We start from the raw sequence: 17,845 nt of genomic DNA, 5'->3' as shown, positions 1-17,845 counted from the left end.
GATTAAATAAAATATTTGTAAAGAGATTATCATGTTTCTTTCACTTTATTTTTCTTGATTTTTAAATGTAATTAATGTGGAGATATGTTTTGCATGTCTTTTACATGTACAATGATCATCATATTGCTTGCTTTCTCAATGGGTGGGAAAGGGGCCAGGGGAAGGGAGAGAATTTGGAACTCTTAAAATTTTTAAATTAAAAAAGTAAAATGCTTAGCACAGTGCCTGGCAATAAGTGTTTTTCCTTTTTCTTTTTGGTGCACCAGGCAACTTTCTAGGACTATAGAGTCGAGGATACATTACCTGCACTGGTAGAGGGGGTCTCCTCATCTAGAGGTCCCCTACCCCAATGAAATCATAGAGGGATTCCTATTCCTAGATAGTCTTATTGTGGAAATCATTCTATTCAAAGAAAAGAGAAAATATAATAAATTAGTACTTGACAGAAGTCAATTCAGTCAGCACATGCAATGTTTAGATGTTGCCTTTCTGCTCTGTTTCTGGGAAAAGATCAGTTGAATCAGTAAAAGTCCAACACATCTTTCTCTAAGTCTTTTCAGATACAAAGGGAAATGTAGAACATGTGGCAAGCCTCCCCTCCCCTGCCACCCCACATACATCTACCCATCACCAGTCCACCCAATTTATTCCTACCTTTGATGAGAATGGTTAGGTCAAGTCTCAGCATCATGTGTGCTTTGAGTGATGACTTCCTTTGTACAGGTATGCTTGAGAAGTACCTGAAGTTCATCAAGTATGTGTGATAGAAGAAGGGTTACATCCACAACTACGTCCATTCAGCTACAACAGTGGCAATGTTGGATTTAGGGTGAAGAAGCCAAGGTTCAAATCTCAGCTCTCTTCCTATACTTCCACCTCTCTAACCCCAGTTTCTTTAAGTACAAAATGAAGTGTATTAAATTTATTATATAGATATGTTCTACCTTACAGTTGTTGCAAGCAAAGTACTTTGCATACCTTAAATTGCTTCCTAAAAATGGTATATAAACCCCTATTCCTAAAATCTTAGGATTTGACATGGAAATACCAATCTGAAGCCAATTATTTCTTTTTTTTTTTTGAGGGGGAGATGTAGTCTTCATTATGTCATACTAGCAAAGAATAAAATAGCAAACCATTTCAGTATCTTTGCCAAGAAAACCCCAAAGTGGGTCATGAAGAGTTGGATACAACTGAAACAAATGAACAACATTAGCCGGCCAGGCCACATTGATATTTAAAAGAAACATGTCGCTATGCAACCCTATATTAAAACCCCAAGGTCTTTCTAGACTTAGTCTATACCAGCTAAAGCATCCCAGGCAGACAGGTAGCTCTCTTATTTTTAAATGTTTCTAGATATCTAAATTTAACAAGGTTCCAAAGTTGGTCTATTATAAATGTAAATCTGATGGTATCTTTTGCAGTAGAAAGTGATTTATTCTTCCTGCTATAGCTGTTCAAATACTTAGAAAACATCTGGTCACCAGCTACAAGATAACATGAACATGTATTATTAAGCACCTTTGTGGAAGACAGTGTTTAAAGACTGGAATAATTCCCAATATTTTTTCTATTCTAAAGATTTTTCATGTAGATTTTTCTCAAAGTAGTCATTTCCCAATGTTTTTATAACTTCAGTTGCCCTTCTCTAATTATAGGTCTTTTGAACAGCAAAGCACAAAACTGTACACTTATAGCAATACAGTTGAGGATAAATATATGAAGAAGATTAGATGCAACATCATGTAATAGTCTAGATTCAGAACTTGTCTTGGCTCCTTCATAGCTGTGTAAGTTTGAGTCATTTGTTTTACCTCAATGGGCCTCCATTTCTTAATCTGTCAAATAATGGGAATGGCAGTAGACTAGATGACCTTGGAGGTCTTTTCCAGCCCTGCCATTCTCTGGTTCACAGTTTTTCCATGTTCTATTCTGGGTTTTGTTGTTTTTTGTTTTGTTTTGTTTTTTAATGCCCTAGCATCATTCTTAATTTTTAAACAACATCATTGAATTGCTTACTCCTCTTCAGCTTGTGGTCCACCATGATCATGAGGTCTCCATAGTTTTCCTGCATGTAACCCACCTTTCCAGTTTTGTATTTGGGTAACCGTGGGGGTGGTAGATTTTTTTTTTAACCTTCACTAATACCCAAGTTTATACCTCTATTGTAATATTGTAATTGTATCTGACTCTGTTATCTAACTTGTTTGTTGCTGTTGTTCATCCTTTATTCTCAAAGAGAACCAATGACATCATAAGGGTGATGTCTTGATTTGCATGAGGATCGAATTTAGGTGAGGCAGAGCTTCACTCTTTCCTCCAGAGTTGTTGGAGTCCAGCAGCAAGACAAAAGTCAAGCTGATAAACCATTTCATTTGTTTAGAGCATTTTGAATGCCAGGGTTATTTTTCCCTGCATAAAAAGAGTAGACATAGTGAAGAGTCAGTTTTAGAACTATAAGACAACCCTAAAGAAACAACAGAAATTGGGGCGGCCAGGTAGCACAGCGAGTAAGAGCACCGGCCCCAGTGTCGGGATGACCTGGGGATCAAATCCAGGCTCCAACACTTAGCACCCACCCAGAAACACCTGGCCATGTAACCTTGAGCAAGTTACTTAACCCGGATTGCTTAAAAAAAAAGGAAACAAAAGAAATTAGGACAAGAGAAGAAGAACAATAACTCTCCTAACTGGATACATTTTCCCTATCCTCCTCTCAGATGCTGTCCATCATTGTTACATGGAGGAAAAAATATCATTGACATACCTTGGTTGCCTTTTCTCCTTCTTCTTGGTCTCTCAAAACCTGTTAGCCTATAACTTTCTAGATTTTTCTACTTCCCTAGCTGCTAGAAACATCATACCAAACTCATCGCCAATGTTTCTCAGGGGAAGTATACAAAATTTCCATGTAAAGAAAATTTGTGAAACTAAAGTGGTTTGGCTATAATGTAGAAGATTATATGGTTTTCCTTCACTGTCTTTCTCTCACTATACAAGTTTATTGGGTTTTTGGGTTCTGCCTTGGCTATTGCATTGTTTTCCTTTCCATTGTATAAATTGCAGGTATACTTAATGTGGATTGTGATCTATTGTCTTCTAAGATAGAAGAAAGTATCTAATGTGTCCAATTTGACTTGCCTAATATAGTCCCTAGCACAGTGCACTGCATACATAAGCCCTTAATAAATACTATGATATCCAAGGTTAACAGAGTGTTTAAACTTGCTAAATTGTGGTTTTGTGCTTGGGAAATGCCAAGAAAAGGTGATTGGCCATTTTCTCTTACTCATGAATAGTGCCAAGTTATACTTAGAGAAGTGTTCAGTGTATGTTCTCACATGGAAGTTTAGATTCACTCTTTGTGATGAATGGGGTATTGAAATTCCTCTATAGGAGAATGTGGTATGCTTAAATGAACACTCTACCAAACTGACACATGCTTAAGTAGCCACTTATTGTTATGCTGTACCGTGGCAGCTAATAGAAGACCTAAGCCTGTAACTTTTCATAATGCATGCAGAAGGTATTCTTTTTTAGTTAATTGGTGACAACCAGAGTTAAATACCTTGGGGCTCTCCTTGACCATTCTCTCATATTACATTTCCACTCATGTTGTATTACTCTTCTCCTCAAATAATTTGAAGTCTAGTCCAACTTTAAAAAACAAACAAACAAAACTCCATAAAGTTAATGTTTAATTTTTAAAGTAACTTATTTGTGTTTCCCTTCTGGTGAGTGACTTAATGCTTAGTCAAATTAGCCCTCATACAAATGCCTTGTTCAGTGTTCTGAAACATGACCAGTGTTTCGGTAATAGCTTAAAATTTGCTAATTTGAAAAAAGAAACGTGCTCTGGGAGCTGGATCAAAGTGAATTGTTCTAGCAAAACTGAATCAACCCAGGAGTGCTGGGGAGAACAGTTATTTGGGCTGGGCTGTAATGCATACAAGTGTGTAAATCTACAAAAGTGAATGATGATCTGTGCCAACATTTTCATTCCAGTTAAAAAGATACTAGGGAAATAAAATGATTGTGGTGGCAGGACAAAAAAAAAATAGATAAAGAATCAGCATGGCCCTGATCCACCTCACAGAATCCTCTGAGCAGCCTTTGGGTCCAGGTTGAAATTAAATGTTAATGCACTGCAGGAGAAAAGTCATTTTGAAACTTGGCATTTGCTCTGTCTTCATCCCTGGAGGCTCTCTGATGAGAAACATATGAAGTGTGAGGGATCTTTCAGCAAGTCGAAAGAAAAGGAGTAGTTGATTTACTTTCTGTTCTCTGTGACTCGTTAGATGTTGCTGGAATAAGCTAGCTAGAGCCAGCCTTAGAGAGTTACAAGGACCCCAGGCAAGGCACTGTGTGCTTCCCTGTATCCCCAGCTGTGCCCATCACCTTCTGCACAAGTAACTGCTGCACTGAGTCACAGCTTTGCTTCCTTTGAGCACTTCCTTCCTCCCCCCCACCCCTGGCCAGCTCTTCTGGTCACCCTGGTTTGGCCTCTTAAATGGCAAAATGATTCCAGGTCAGGCTTCCAGGTCTGGTTTGGTTTGAGTTTTACTATCCACCACCCTCTGAAATAGTTGTACAGAAATCAAAGCAGAAATATACGGAATAGCTCAGCACATTTTTGCTGTTATTGCTGTTGCGGATCCTTTGTTTATTTTTCTAATTTAAATTTTTATTTTTTGGTAACTAACATTTTATTTTTTTCAATTACACATAAAGAAAGTTTTCAACATTCATTTTTAATAAGATTTTGAGTTTCAAATTCTTCCCCCTCCCATCCCACTATGCAAGTGCAACTGTTAGGAAACTTCCCTGCTGGCCTCTGTTCTGCCAACCTTGTGCCCTAGCCTTGTCACTGGGTCTACAGGGCTTCCATGTATCTTTCCCTCCTTTTTGCCCTTATGGGTTATTTTGTAAGTGAGTGACAGAAATCACACTTGAAATCCTTAAAAGAAATATATTAAATAAGGGCAAGATTTTGTATTTATTTATTGAAAGGCATGCTACAAGAAGATGTTGAATAGAGAATTTTAAAAATGGTGTAGGTACTAACCTGGATGAACTTTCATTATAGGAAGGATAAACCTGCATTTCTAACAAGAAATCTACATACAGATAAATTGGCTTTTGACACAGGACATACTTTTCTGAGGAACAATTAGAAAAACCTTTAAAATCTAGGTTACTCCTAAAAGAGACTGGTCATTTTGCTATGATTGGGATTTGTGCTAGCATTGTTAGTAACGTATTAGGGACCCAATTCTACAAGTCTACCACTGTGCTAAAATCCCTCTGTATTTTGGTATTGGAAATTGGGGAATCCAACCCAAATCTGGCAAGCTTTAGGAGGAAGATAAACAGAAAATCACCACAGAACAAACTTGACAAGTTTAAAAGGTTTCACCCAAGCTTCTGTTTATCAGAACTCTCTCCAATCCTTCTTCCTCCTCTTCCTCCTCTTCTTCTTCTTCCTCTTCCTCCTCCACCCCCCCCCCCTTATCCTCCTTCCTCTTCCTCCTTCTTCATTAATTTCCTGACTTTAGCCCAAAGTCTGTGTCCTAGAGCTAAATGGAAACATGGTTCGGGTCTTTGGTTCTTATTTGGTCCATTATACAGCTAACTCATGACATTGGAGTATTGAAAACAGTGGTGCCTGCCCCAAATGGGCACCTTAACCCAATGACTTGAGGTAGAGAAGTTGTATCTACAGGTCAGCTTCTTCCCAAAGCAATGTTGTGATCACCTCATCACATTAAGAATGGGCTGGCTGCTGTAGCCTTGAAGTAGTTGGAATAACAATAAACTGACAGTAGGGCTGTTCAAGTCTTATTTTGTTCTGATGTTCTCTATCTCCTTACCTTGAGTGACACTTTCCTGTTGGTCATTTAAAAAGATATGGAATAAAACAAGCATTCCATAATATAGTTTAATAAAAGATGATTGCACATGAAACTACAAATTTATTATGTACAACTTGCTATTCTTTTAAAATATATGACAAAGTTATCATGTAAATTTCTTTTTTATTTTAAAAAAATATGTTTTGGTCCTTTTGAAAAAATAAGTTTTATTGGAATTTTTGTGGGCTTCAAACATTTCATTTTTCAAAATTAGGGCTTTTAATGTAGCCTTTTGTGAGTCCCAATCATTTTAGCAAGCAGGTTCACCCAGGACCCATAATCCCCTGTGGAGATTAGAGGCTTATGACTCTTTACCTACTAACTCTAAAGCATTGGTTCCTCATATAGTTAAAATGGAAGGTGAAGGAATTTTCCCCTTTGACTGAGTGCACTATAGTTCCAACATATTTCTAACATATTTTCCATTGGCCTGATTTTACTCTTGGCTCCAAATGGTTAGAGGTGGAGTTTTTTTTTTCAACTGAAATCATCAAAATCTCCACTCTGTTATACACATTCAGATCTGCTCTGAATATTGTCCATGTTGTTAACTACAGCTGGCTTTGCCTTGAATCAATTGTTTTTGTCTCTGGTGAGGACCCTATCCTGACACTCAAGTTTGCTGGTGAGAAGATACACCCTGTGATCAGTATGAGCATTTTAGGAGGGGACTTGGCTGTTCTTGTATTTTTATTGTATTGTTTTTTCTCCTCTTCCTCCAAACCATAGACCTATTCAATTTGTTTGCAAAAGGAGCAAATATTTGGCTCAGGTCATTCCATAGAGTAAAGGCAGCAGCTCACAGAGATTTGGAGCTGTTTTTATAACCTAGCAGGCTTAAGCCTTCAAAAGAAATTTGGCAAGCTGTATATGTTATTAAGATCTTACGTGATAAAAATATTCAACACAATAACCTCCCCAGTGCATGTGTGTGTGTTTCACTTTTGACTCCAGCGAAAAAGAGATGTGTATGTGTGTATGTGTGTGTGTGTGTGTGTGTGTGTGTGTGTGTGTGTGTGTTTAGGAAAAACAAAAGACCTACCTCTAAATGCTGCCATTGTATCTGGCAGGAACTGGAGTGATTAAGTTCTGTGTACCTTATCTCTGTGCAATCTCAAATCACTGGAGGGCAATCCCTTTTTGTTTTCATAAGTAAGGGTGAGATGTAGGAGAGTTCTATATCTGTTCCCTAAGTATTGAATGTATTCAAATGGGAGGCATGGCAACTTCCAGTGTTTTGAAACTTACAAATTTGGACACATGTCTTATGCATGTCAGAATCATAAACTCACAGAACTAGAAAGGCCTTTAAGAAATTTTCAGATACCAAGGTGGGAGGGGTTCTTAAATCATCCACTATGCTAGACCATTTGGGAGAGAGGGTATTGAAAAGCAGCTGGCTAACTCAATTGGCACAGACTTAGCAGTGACACAAAGTTCACCTTCTTCTTCAAAAAAAAAAAAACTTCCCTGAAAAGAAACTGTGGCTCTATGATTGATCATTTCTTGATTTTGCCCTCTTCAGGATGTGTTTTCATTAATTTAAACATGCCAAATTGCTTATTTGTAAATAAAGTACATAAAAAAGCATTCTTCAATAATTAGACACGTGTATGTCCTGTCTCCCCAACTCAGTTGTCATGTCAGCTCTTTTGAGAGATGGGACCAAATTGTCTACTTCTTCAGATTCTCCTATAGTGCTCAAAACACAGTAGTTACCAGTGAGGGCTAACTAACTGCAGATTGGAATGAGTTGTTTGAGTCGCCTAGGATAACCAAGACAGTATGTGCTAAAGGCAGGTCTTACGCTCATGATTTTAGGGTTTCACAGCCTGCACGCTGCCTCTGTGGTGAGGGCAGGCTTCAATTATCTAGGTGTCTGCTTGAATTTTCTCTGCTAAAAGCTGAGCAACAGTTAGTAACTTTTTGACTTGCCTTTCTGATATTTCATTTTTCAAAAGATAGAGGAACCAACAAGGAAAAATTTCATACTGGAACTGATTCTCATTAACAGGAAGGAACAGGTTGTCAGGGTAGAAATGTGGAGAACCTTTTGGGAAAGTGACCATTCCCTCCCCCCTGCCCGAGATTTTGATACTGGGTGCTCTTAAACCTAAATTTTGGGGAAGAAGATTTCAAAGAGTTCAGAGGAATACTAGGGTAAAATCCCATGCACTATCACATTGAAATCATCCCAGGTGAGAGAGTCAACCTGCTTTCAATGAAATACTGAAGACATAAAGGCAAATAGTTTTAGTGATGAGATAAAATGGAAGTTGTCTGCAGAAACTGAGGTGTATGCACAGGGAACTTTCCAACCAATTTAGATTATTTTTCAAACAAAGATATGATCAAAAGAATGGAGTATGTGTAAGTAACCAGATAAATGTAAAAGCATAATTCTTCAAAATAGCAACAGGAATGCTAAAGCATAGAATCAGTTGAGTCTGGTGGAGGAAGCTAAAATCATCAAAAAAGTACTGGGATTAAATTAGACTGGGGGAAGGAGAAAGATCACATTAGGAATGGAGGACTGTTGGTTACTGACAATGGAGTTAATCAAATCTTACTTTGTTCTGATTTCTCTTTCAAGGACAATACCCTTTGGACTGGAAATGACAACAAAATATAGCTAACAAGAACTACTACTCAAGGTAAATAAGGAAAGAGTAAAACAATGTCTAGTTGACCTTCGTGAATTCAAATCACCTGACCCAGATGGACTTCATCTCGGATTCTGAAAGAACTGGAAGATGTGGTTGCCAAGACATTGTCCGTGATTTTTGGAAGACCATAAGGAAAAAGAAAGGTGCCATAACATTGAAAAAGGGCAAATGTTATCCTGATTACATAGAATAAGTAACCATCAACTAACAAACTTGACTTTAAATTCTTAAGAAAATTCTAGAAAAATGTAACAAAGCAATGATTATAAAGAACCAGCATGGCTCCTTCAAGGATATCAATTATACAATTGTGCTGTTTAAGATTTTGATCAATGTCTTGGATAAAGGCATAAACAGCATTAACAAATTTTCAGAAGACAAAGCTGGGAGAGATAGTTGAAATACTAAGTCAGTATCCACAAGAATCTCAATGAGCTAGGGCACTGGGTTGAATCAAATTAAATTGCATAAGATTCTAATAAAATTCAATAGAGATAAATGGAAACACTTAGTCTGAGGCTCAAGAAAAATCAGCTTTGTAAGAACAGGATGGGTAAAGCATGGTAAAATAGTAGTTTGTCTGCAAAAAAAAAAAAAGATCCAGACTACAAATTCAATATGAGCCATCAGTGTGATGTGACAGTCAAAATAATCTAACATGATCTTGAGCAGCATTGGGAGAGGCATAGATTTAAGGAATAAAGAAGAGATAGTCCCTTTGCAATATACTATAGACCACATGCAAAATTTTGTTGTTTTTGGTCAGTTATGTTCAACTCTTTATGAGCCCATGGACCAATTGTCCATGAGGTTTTCTTGGCAGATACTGGAGTGGTTTGCCATTTCCTTCTCCAATGAATGAATGCCAACAGAGTTAAGTGACTTGCCTAGGGTCACATAAGTAGCAAATGTCTGATGTTATATTTGAACTCAGGTCTTCCTGACTCCAGGCCCAGTGCTCTATCTACTGCCATCTAGCTGCCTACATACAGAATGCTGTGTTCAATTTTAGTTACCACAGTTTAAGGAGAATATTTATAAGTTGCAGAGAAGTCATGTGAACTCTCACAATGAGATTTGAATTCATGTCATATGACAATAAATTGAAGTAACTATGAATATTTAACCTATGGAAGAGAAGACATGGGGAGGAAATTATAGCTATATTCATGTATTTGAAGGGCTATTTTGAAGAAGTTCAACTAGACTTTTTCAGTGTGATTTAAGACTATAGAACCATGGAAGTAGGCAAAAAGGGAAAAGAAGAAAATTTAGCCTTGATGTTAGCAAGAACTTTGGAGCTATCTAAAATAATGGGCTGCCCTCTGATGAAGTGGTTTTCCTGTTTTTGGAGGGTCTTCGTGCTGATACCAGATGACTACTTGCAAGGTATGTTACAGTAGAATTTCTTTGAGGTATGTATTTCTGAGATTCCTTCTAACATTCTCTGGTGATTCTGTTAAGATTCTTGAACCTGGAATTGGTATGGTCAGACCCATGCTTTAGAAAGATTATTTTTGGAACCCACATGGAAGATAGGTTGGAGAAGGGGAAGACTGGAAACAGGAAGACCAGTTAGGATACTATCACATCCAAGGCAAAAGGTAATGAGAAATTGAACTGGGGTGGTGGTGTGTGGGTGGAGAGACAAGGATAAATTTGAGATGTTGTGGAGGTAGAATTGATAACATTTGACAATAGACTGGGTATGGGAGATGAGAGGTAATAGGCAAGAGTCAAGGTTCTGGGCAGCTAGGTGGTGCAGTGAATAGAGCACTGGCCCTGGAGTCAGGAGGACCTGAGTTCAAATCCAGCCTCAGAAACTTAACATGCTTACTAGTTGTGTGACCTTGAGCAAGTCACTTAACCCCAACTGCCCTGCCTTCCCCCTCCAAAAAGCAAAAAAAAAAAAAGAGTCAAGGTCTACTCCAATGCTCTGGACTTGCATGTCTAAGAGGATGGGTGGTATTGCCCTTAGTGTAAATAGGGGAGTGTAATAGTAATGAAATTTGAAGATCCCTTTGTATTGCCAAGCTAAGAGGTACTTAGCACCTAGTTTCAAATTAAGCCTCTATTAAAGAAACAGAAGGTATGATCCCCTGTTGCTAACACAACAGGAAGGGGCTGAACAGGGAGAAGCTAATACTGTATATAAGGAAGAGCACAAGCTGGACAGTCAGAATTTCCTCGGGTAAGTGTTGTGGAGGCAGGGCAGCTGCGGCTGGACTGAAGACTGAATAGAGAAGAAATGAGAATTGAGAACTGAGACAGAATTTCTTGGAGCAAGACACGTGGATGCTGGATAAAGTGATTTTTGATTTTGAGAACTGAGCTTATAGTGCTGAGGACTTCCAAGGGCCAGCCGGAGCTGCTGAGGAAGCATGACTGTGGTGCTGGTACTTTGTACAAATGCTGTTGTAGCTTTGTTAATGTGTATGTATGTTCTTGTAACTTTGTTAAGCCTTGTCTTCCCAGGAACAGAGACTGTGAAGGATTTGAGATGGATTGGACACTGTGAGCTCCAATGTGGAGCAGGAACTGCACGGAAAGCTGGACAAGGAACTAGGGGCTGTCTGCCTTTGAAACCAGGTGACAGTTTGGTGGATTCAGGTAGGAGCTACCTGCCCCAAGTTAAGATGAAAAGACCTCTCCATGAGTACTGAGTAATGACTGATGAAATTGACCGAGTAGTAACTGATGAAATTGTATGAGTAGTGACAAATGAAATTGTAATTTACTTGTGACCTAGGGGTGGATGGCTTTTGTACTTTCCACTACCCCTTAAGCGGGTACTGAGTAGTGACTGTTGAAGTTGTAACTTAATTGCACCTGATGGGTGGAGAACTTTGACTTTTGCACTTTGTGACCCTTGAGGAGGCAAGGCTCCTTAAAGATGATTGAATGATTGAGTTATTAAATGATTTATTTACTAAATGATTGTACTTTGTTGAAAACTATTTGACCACTTCGGTGAAAATTATGTGACCATTTTAGTGATAAGTTGTTGAGTTGTGATATGGTGAATGCTGTACATTGATTTTCTGTGAACATTTTGCTCTGATTGTTATTGAATAAATAGAGAGTTCACTATACTGTGTAATCAGAACCTTGAAAGCTGTTCACAGCAGCAATCCTCTGGAAAGCTGTGTGGCTTTACAGGGAGTTTGTAAGAGAGATGGGTTTAGTGGAAGGAAGATAATAAATTTCATTTTAGACATGTTCAAGTTGTGATACCTATGGCTAATACAGGTGGAGCTATACAGTTTTTATATCACATTAAAAATGATTAATTCATACATCTATTTATGTACCTGAACTATGTCCTTTAACTTGGCTTTTAAAAGGAAGAGCAGAGACAGAGAAAACCAGAGGAGATCCCATCTGAGAGAGCAGAGAAGAGAGGAGCTACATCCAGAGACTTGGACTCAGTTCTTTGGAGAGAAAAAGCTTTTGCTTTAGCGGCAGATTCCTAGTCTAGGAAACCACATGGCCACCAAAACAATGGGGGATGAAATGAGTATATAAGTTCCTGAGTCATGTTGGGAGCTGAAGAAATGTAAACTGGCATCTGTAGAATGGCAATGGCCAAGTTAAAGAGCAATCCCTGGATTACCCCTCCTGAATTCAGTAGAGGAGCTTTTAAATGATGCCGTTTCTTGGTCCAAACAGGGGCTGGGTTGGAGGAACAGTGAACAACAGAGTCAGAATACAGAGGGGCAATCCTGGTCTTTGTCCATTATAAGCACTAAGGTTCTACGGAATGTGCAGATACGGGAAGATGGGTCTTTAACAATCTTGAGTGTTTTCCCCCAGTGTGAGGCCTCAATCTTTGGGCAAAAATGTACATTCAGAGGATCAAAAAGCTTCTTGGAAAGATAGAGATCCACTAGAGAGGAAGTAGCAGAATTTTCTTGACTGTTTATGGGATTTGTATCTGAGCCTTTCATGTTTGCTCTGGTAGGGTAAATGAAGACCTCCAATATTATAGATGTATTCGTGCCTGAGTGCTTAAAAGGGATATGAAGGCCTTTTTCTTTTTTGTTGTGGAGAACTAGATATGATCCCAAATCTCTTGTTCCCAAGAGAAATATGGTAGGGCTAAGTACCAAAAAGAGCCCCTGAGATTCAGTCAGGCTCATACAAGGCCAGAGTTTTAGTTCTATCACACCTCAGGTAACAAAAGAATAACATAAGTGTGTGTGCTATCATGGCTTTGAAAATAGAATTTTTTTCTCATTCTGTAAAGACTCAGATGCAAATAAATATAGCATATTTTCTTGTTGGATATGACCTTTAGAACACAAGAGGGGCAGCTAGGTGGTGCAGTGAATAGAGCACCAGCCCTAGAGTCAGGAGGACCTGAATTCAAATCTGGCCTCAGACACAACACAAAAACTAGCTGTGTGACCTTGGGCAAATCACTTAACCCCAATTGCCCTCCAAAAAGCAAACAAAACAAAACAAAACAAAAGAACATATGAGAAAAGGATATACATATTCATAGAAAATGTCATGGTTGTATTTACGAACAGATTAGCAGCACCAACCATCCCCAAAATAGAGTAGACTACATCATGTGACCTTGGAATTTGATTAGGTTATTTTTATCATGTAATTTTGGTGTCAATTACTAAGGCATTCCGAGTTTCAGCTTTATTCCATGAGTTAGAGATGATAATGTTGCTCCATATTGTAGGATATTATATATTAAGGGTTATAGAGTATGCTATAAATGATCATTTGTACTATTCATCTTTTAAGATTTACCTGTTAATATTTCAACATAGTTGTTTTGAGTCTGACTTTTGAAAATATATCTCTTAGAAATCAACTTTAAGTTGGCAGAACCAAAATGGTGGAGTAGAAACAGGACTTCTGTGTGGCTCTGGCTTCTACCTCCTCCAATACATGTAAAAGATGACTCTAAACAAACTTTAGAGCTACAGAACCCACAGCGTGACAAAGAGAAACAAATCTCCCACTGAAAGAAGCCTGGCAGGAAGGGTCCCCTGCAGCATGCTGGGAGCTGAGTGCAGTACCAACTGAGTCATGGTTTTAGGCCCAGGGAGGCCCTGACCAGCAGCTGCAGCTGGAGCAAACTTCAAGAGAGTAAATCACCAGCAGCTGTAGTAGTTTCCAGACTTCTCAATCCACAAATGCCAAAGACAAAGTAAAAGGTCAGTGTGGAACTTTGTTGGGAACAGGGGGAGCATAGTCCAGCTGCTGCCCCCAGAGTAAGAAGTGGCAGAGGTGTGGTGGCCGCAGCTGCTGCCGCATGGCTGCTTCCAGCGCTTCTGGCCTGCAGATTGTAAGGGGACCTAGTGACCATTCAAAAGGTAATCTCTTTTGCTTTGACCTGCTTGGATCCAGATCACAGTCTTGGGTGGTGGTCCTGGGGTGTGTGATGAGTGAGCTAGAGTGTGTGGGGGTATAGAGAGGGTGCCTATCTAATAGCTTTGGCAGCTGCAAAAACCCCAGCAATTTGGGACATAGCTCTCTCCATTCTGGAAGTAGAGTTCTACTGGGGCAAAGAGCTCAAAAGTCAAGTAATTGGCTGCTAACATGAGCAAGCAACAGAAGCACAGACAATAGGATCCTTTTTGGGGGACAAAAAGGATCAAGGCATGGAATGGGAGGAATACATTGAAATCAGAACTCCTGCATCAAAAGCCGCCAAGAAAAATATGAATTGGTTACAGGCCATGGAGGAGCTAAAGAAGGATTTTGAAAATCAAGTAAGAAATGGAGGAAAAATTGGGAAGAGAAATGAGAATGATGCAAGAAAATAATAAAAAGTGAGTCAACAGAAATCAACTTTAAAATGAAAGTTATTCTCTTGAGCAGATGGAGGAGAGGAGGAGAACTTTAAGGTAAAATAAAATTGTAAATTTTAAATTAAGTTACAATTTTATTTTCTTAAATACTTGACTGATTTAATTTCTCTTATATATTTAAGCCCATCCCAATAATGTGTAGTAAAGAAAAGTAAGTTTGTTTGATTGCTTCAGGGTAGGTCTCAGAGGATGGTTGCAATTTGGTGGGGCCATTGTGGTCTATCATTAAGTTTTCCATCTCATGATATTATAATTTCCAAGATTATAACTTACTTTATATTAGCTATGTTTTAAGGTAGTTGCTCTGGACAACACAGATTCCTTCAGCTTGACCTTGGTGTTTTGTGTTCTTTCTGACCCTCGCTCTTGAATTTGTGGGAGACAACTTAATTCTTAGATTTGTGATCCTCTATTATTTTTACTTGGATTTAATTGTTGCACTATTAGTCACTGTTCTTAGGACTAGACCATACCAAAAACATATGACATGAAATGTCTATGGTTACTCTATTCCTTGTGAATTCTTGATTTGGAATAGTCAACAATGCAAGAAATGAATTTTCTGCAGCCATCATTAAGAGATTGATCATAGCAATGCAAAAGTTCTTGGAACTTCAATAATGAATATGATTTCAAATACCTATGCATTTCTCTTGAAGCCCAGTGTTGATGTCATAAAGCCTTATTGCTTCTGGCCATTATTATATAGTAGTTCTGGGTACTACTAAATCAAGCAATTATAGAATTCACGTGAAATGTGTGTACAATCTGACTATTTTCTATTTTGCACTATAAAGTTGAACAATGTCATGAAAGCAGTTGCAAATCAGGATATAAATAACTCAAGGTCAGGGACTAGGAAACTTTTAAAAATGAATCAATGATACCCTAAGCTGAATATAGACCCATTAGAAATCTGAAAAATTAAAAATGATACCATTTTGGTGGTATTACTGTTTTTAGAAACCTGCTTGTTTTATAAAATATTTATGTCTGGACATCAAAGGATAAATTATTGTGATCTCTAAATAGTGATCAACTTCTTACCTCCATCATTGCCTTTTGAAAGTCTTTGAACCATTAGTGTGGGGTACTTCCTTCAATAGTACAGATTACTTATGTGTATCCAAAGCCAGAGAATTCATCATTAAGTGACCAGCCCCCTAGTGATAAGCCTTTCTGATCTTATACAAAAGAGGCATGTCCATTGATTATCCCACCTCTCTGAAAAGAAATGAGCACTTCTTGATTGAATCTATCAATCAGAACTAGGTATGAATAAGGCCTGGAGACCTTTTTGAATCAATCAAAAATATTACAACTAGGTACACTAGGAAGTCTGTTGGGTGATGAATTGCTTAAGTCCTATGCAATTTGTATAAAACTTTGAGCTAGTTTGGTTGGAGGGTCAGGCAGAAGAGGGAAGAGCTAGGAGCACAAGGTAAGGAAAAAAAGGACTGAGCTTTGGCAGAGATAGATCACACAGAGATTGCCTTTGGTCTTACAAGCATCACAAAGCAGGAAATTAGAACTGACAATATTAGATATTCCAACTTTCTCAAGGACTTAGAAGAGTTCCCCCCAAAAGTCTGCTATTCTTGCAAATTCCCTAGCAGGTATCTATTAACAGACCCTGTAATACACTCTTCTTAACCAAATGTTTTTAGTAACTTGAATTTTGCCTTAACCACAAAGAAGCCAGAAGTTAGCCAGAGATAAATGTAAATAAATATAAATTAAGGCAGGCAACCAAATCTCTGCCTAAATGTTATTAATTTTCCTAACTGGGGGCTGTCAGTGATTCTGATTCACACTCCTAACTTTTCACTTAATATAAACTCCCACAATATAAATTTCATTTAGTGTAAATTCTTTATTAAGTGTAAAATTTTAATATAAGCAAGAGAGAAGGAAACCTTGTAGACCTGAGGGTCCATTATATTGCCCCTAGGCTTAAAACAAGTCAATTATTGTAACTAGTGGTATAGCTGATTACATCTCCAAAATCCAAGGGGAATAAGGAAGAGAGAATAGTAATAATATCACTATGTGATTTGTACCCTCACCCACAACCACACACATGCATCCCACTGTTGTTACATTGGGCTGAACCAGTCATGGTTTGTTACCAGGACACTATACAAAGTCTTTCCAACATGGCAGATTTTGATAGCACTTATGATCCATAGGAATAACCTCCAAGAACTCAGGGTCAATTCGAGAGACAAGAGAGAAGGATTTTGTCAAAGATCCATGTTTAAAGCTCTCTGGTCCTCCCAGTTGGAAATAATCTTTACTTCCTCAAATTTCATATGACATTTTGTACTTTTCTTACAATATTCTGATCTGCTTTAAAATTATTTTACAGTTATTATATATTACTATATGTACTTGTACTATACAATTATATTTATCACATTAGACTGAGATGTTAAAACAAGGGGATATCTTATGTAATTTTAAATCTCTTCTAGTGGGTAATAGTGTTTTGTACAGCGTAGACATTTAATAAATGGTATTTGAATAAATTTGTGAATTAATGCTTATGGACAGTACTGCATTACTCTATGAAAAGAAAACATATTTTAAGCATGTCTTTTAAGGAAAGATGCACAGCTACCGTTCCAAACCATTTGGACTATGTAGAATGTCTTGTGTTTGTTTATATAGAGTATATAACCTATACTATCCAACAAGAGTTTTGTCCTCTAGTTTCCTTTATTTTTTCAAAGTTGTTGCAATTCTTGACTTTTTTTTTTAAAAAAAAAAGCATTACCACATTTTGAAAGTTAGTATCATTGCTTTCATTCAGCAACATGCTACTTTAAACTTTGAACTGAATTTATTTTGTTCTTAAAAATTATTAACAGAGCTGGTTTTTTAATGTTAAGATAAGATACTGGTGGTGATGGGTAGAGAAAGATTATAAAAAACCTCATGAGCTCTTATTATCTATCTTGTTCCCTTGTCCTTATTCCCCACTTTTTCTTTTTTTATTTAACTTTAAAATTCAGGATTTATAGTCTCCTACAAATGGAATTTAGGTACTTACATAAAACAAATGAACCTTAATTGCAGATGCAAAATATCCCATTTATGGCGCCTGATAATCTCCTGATGTCTAAAATCTAACACTTTTAATGCTACCAAATTTATAGGGCTATTTAGCTTTCCTCCTTGTTTTTTTATCTTCCTTGCTTATTTGGTATGCAAAATCTTTGTGTCAATTTACTTTTGGGGAAGTTTAACACCAAACCAAATTATTCTTTCAGCACATTTTAAACAATCCCTTAAAGACCTTTTTTTTCTTGGCTATGTTTCCAATCTTGGCTTATCACTATAATATTTCATGCCCTATGCTTCTGAAAAAATTCAATATTCAAGAACAAAGTAATCCAGAGCTTTACTTCATTTCAGTCTTTTTATGTCC

General features: G+C 37.7%; 2 long non-coding RNA genes across 3 annotated transcripts in view; one reads left to right on the top strand and one right to left on the bottom strand.

The window, feature by feature from the left end:
• LOC138146873 (uncharacterized) overlaps nucleotides 1-17,845 on the bottom strand; it is a 278,700-nt gene that overhangs the window by 76,034 nt on the left and 184,821 nt on the right. The window lies entirely within an intron of this gene.
• LOC138146950 (uncharacterized) lies at nucleotides 6,422-9,080 on the top strand. Its single transcript, XR_011164671.1, has 2 exons — nucleotides 6,422-6,540; nucleotides 8,509-9,080. It is a non-coding gene; the product is annotated as an uncharacterized lncRNA (long non-coding RNA).

Source organism: Petaurus breviceps, unplaced genomic scaffold (assembly GCF_028583685.1).
Source record: "Petaurus breviceps papuanus isolate PSGF00001 unplaced genomic scaffold, PetGlider_PUasm1.0 90775, whole genome shotgun sequence".
NCBI classification, from domain to species: Eukaryota; Metazoa; Chordata; class Mammalia; order Diprotodontia; family Petauridae; genus Petaurus; species Petaurus breviceps.
Note: the sequence above shows the minus strand (reverse complement) of the source record. Positions and strands in the feature narration are given on the sequence as shown.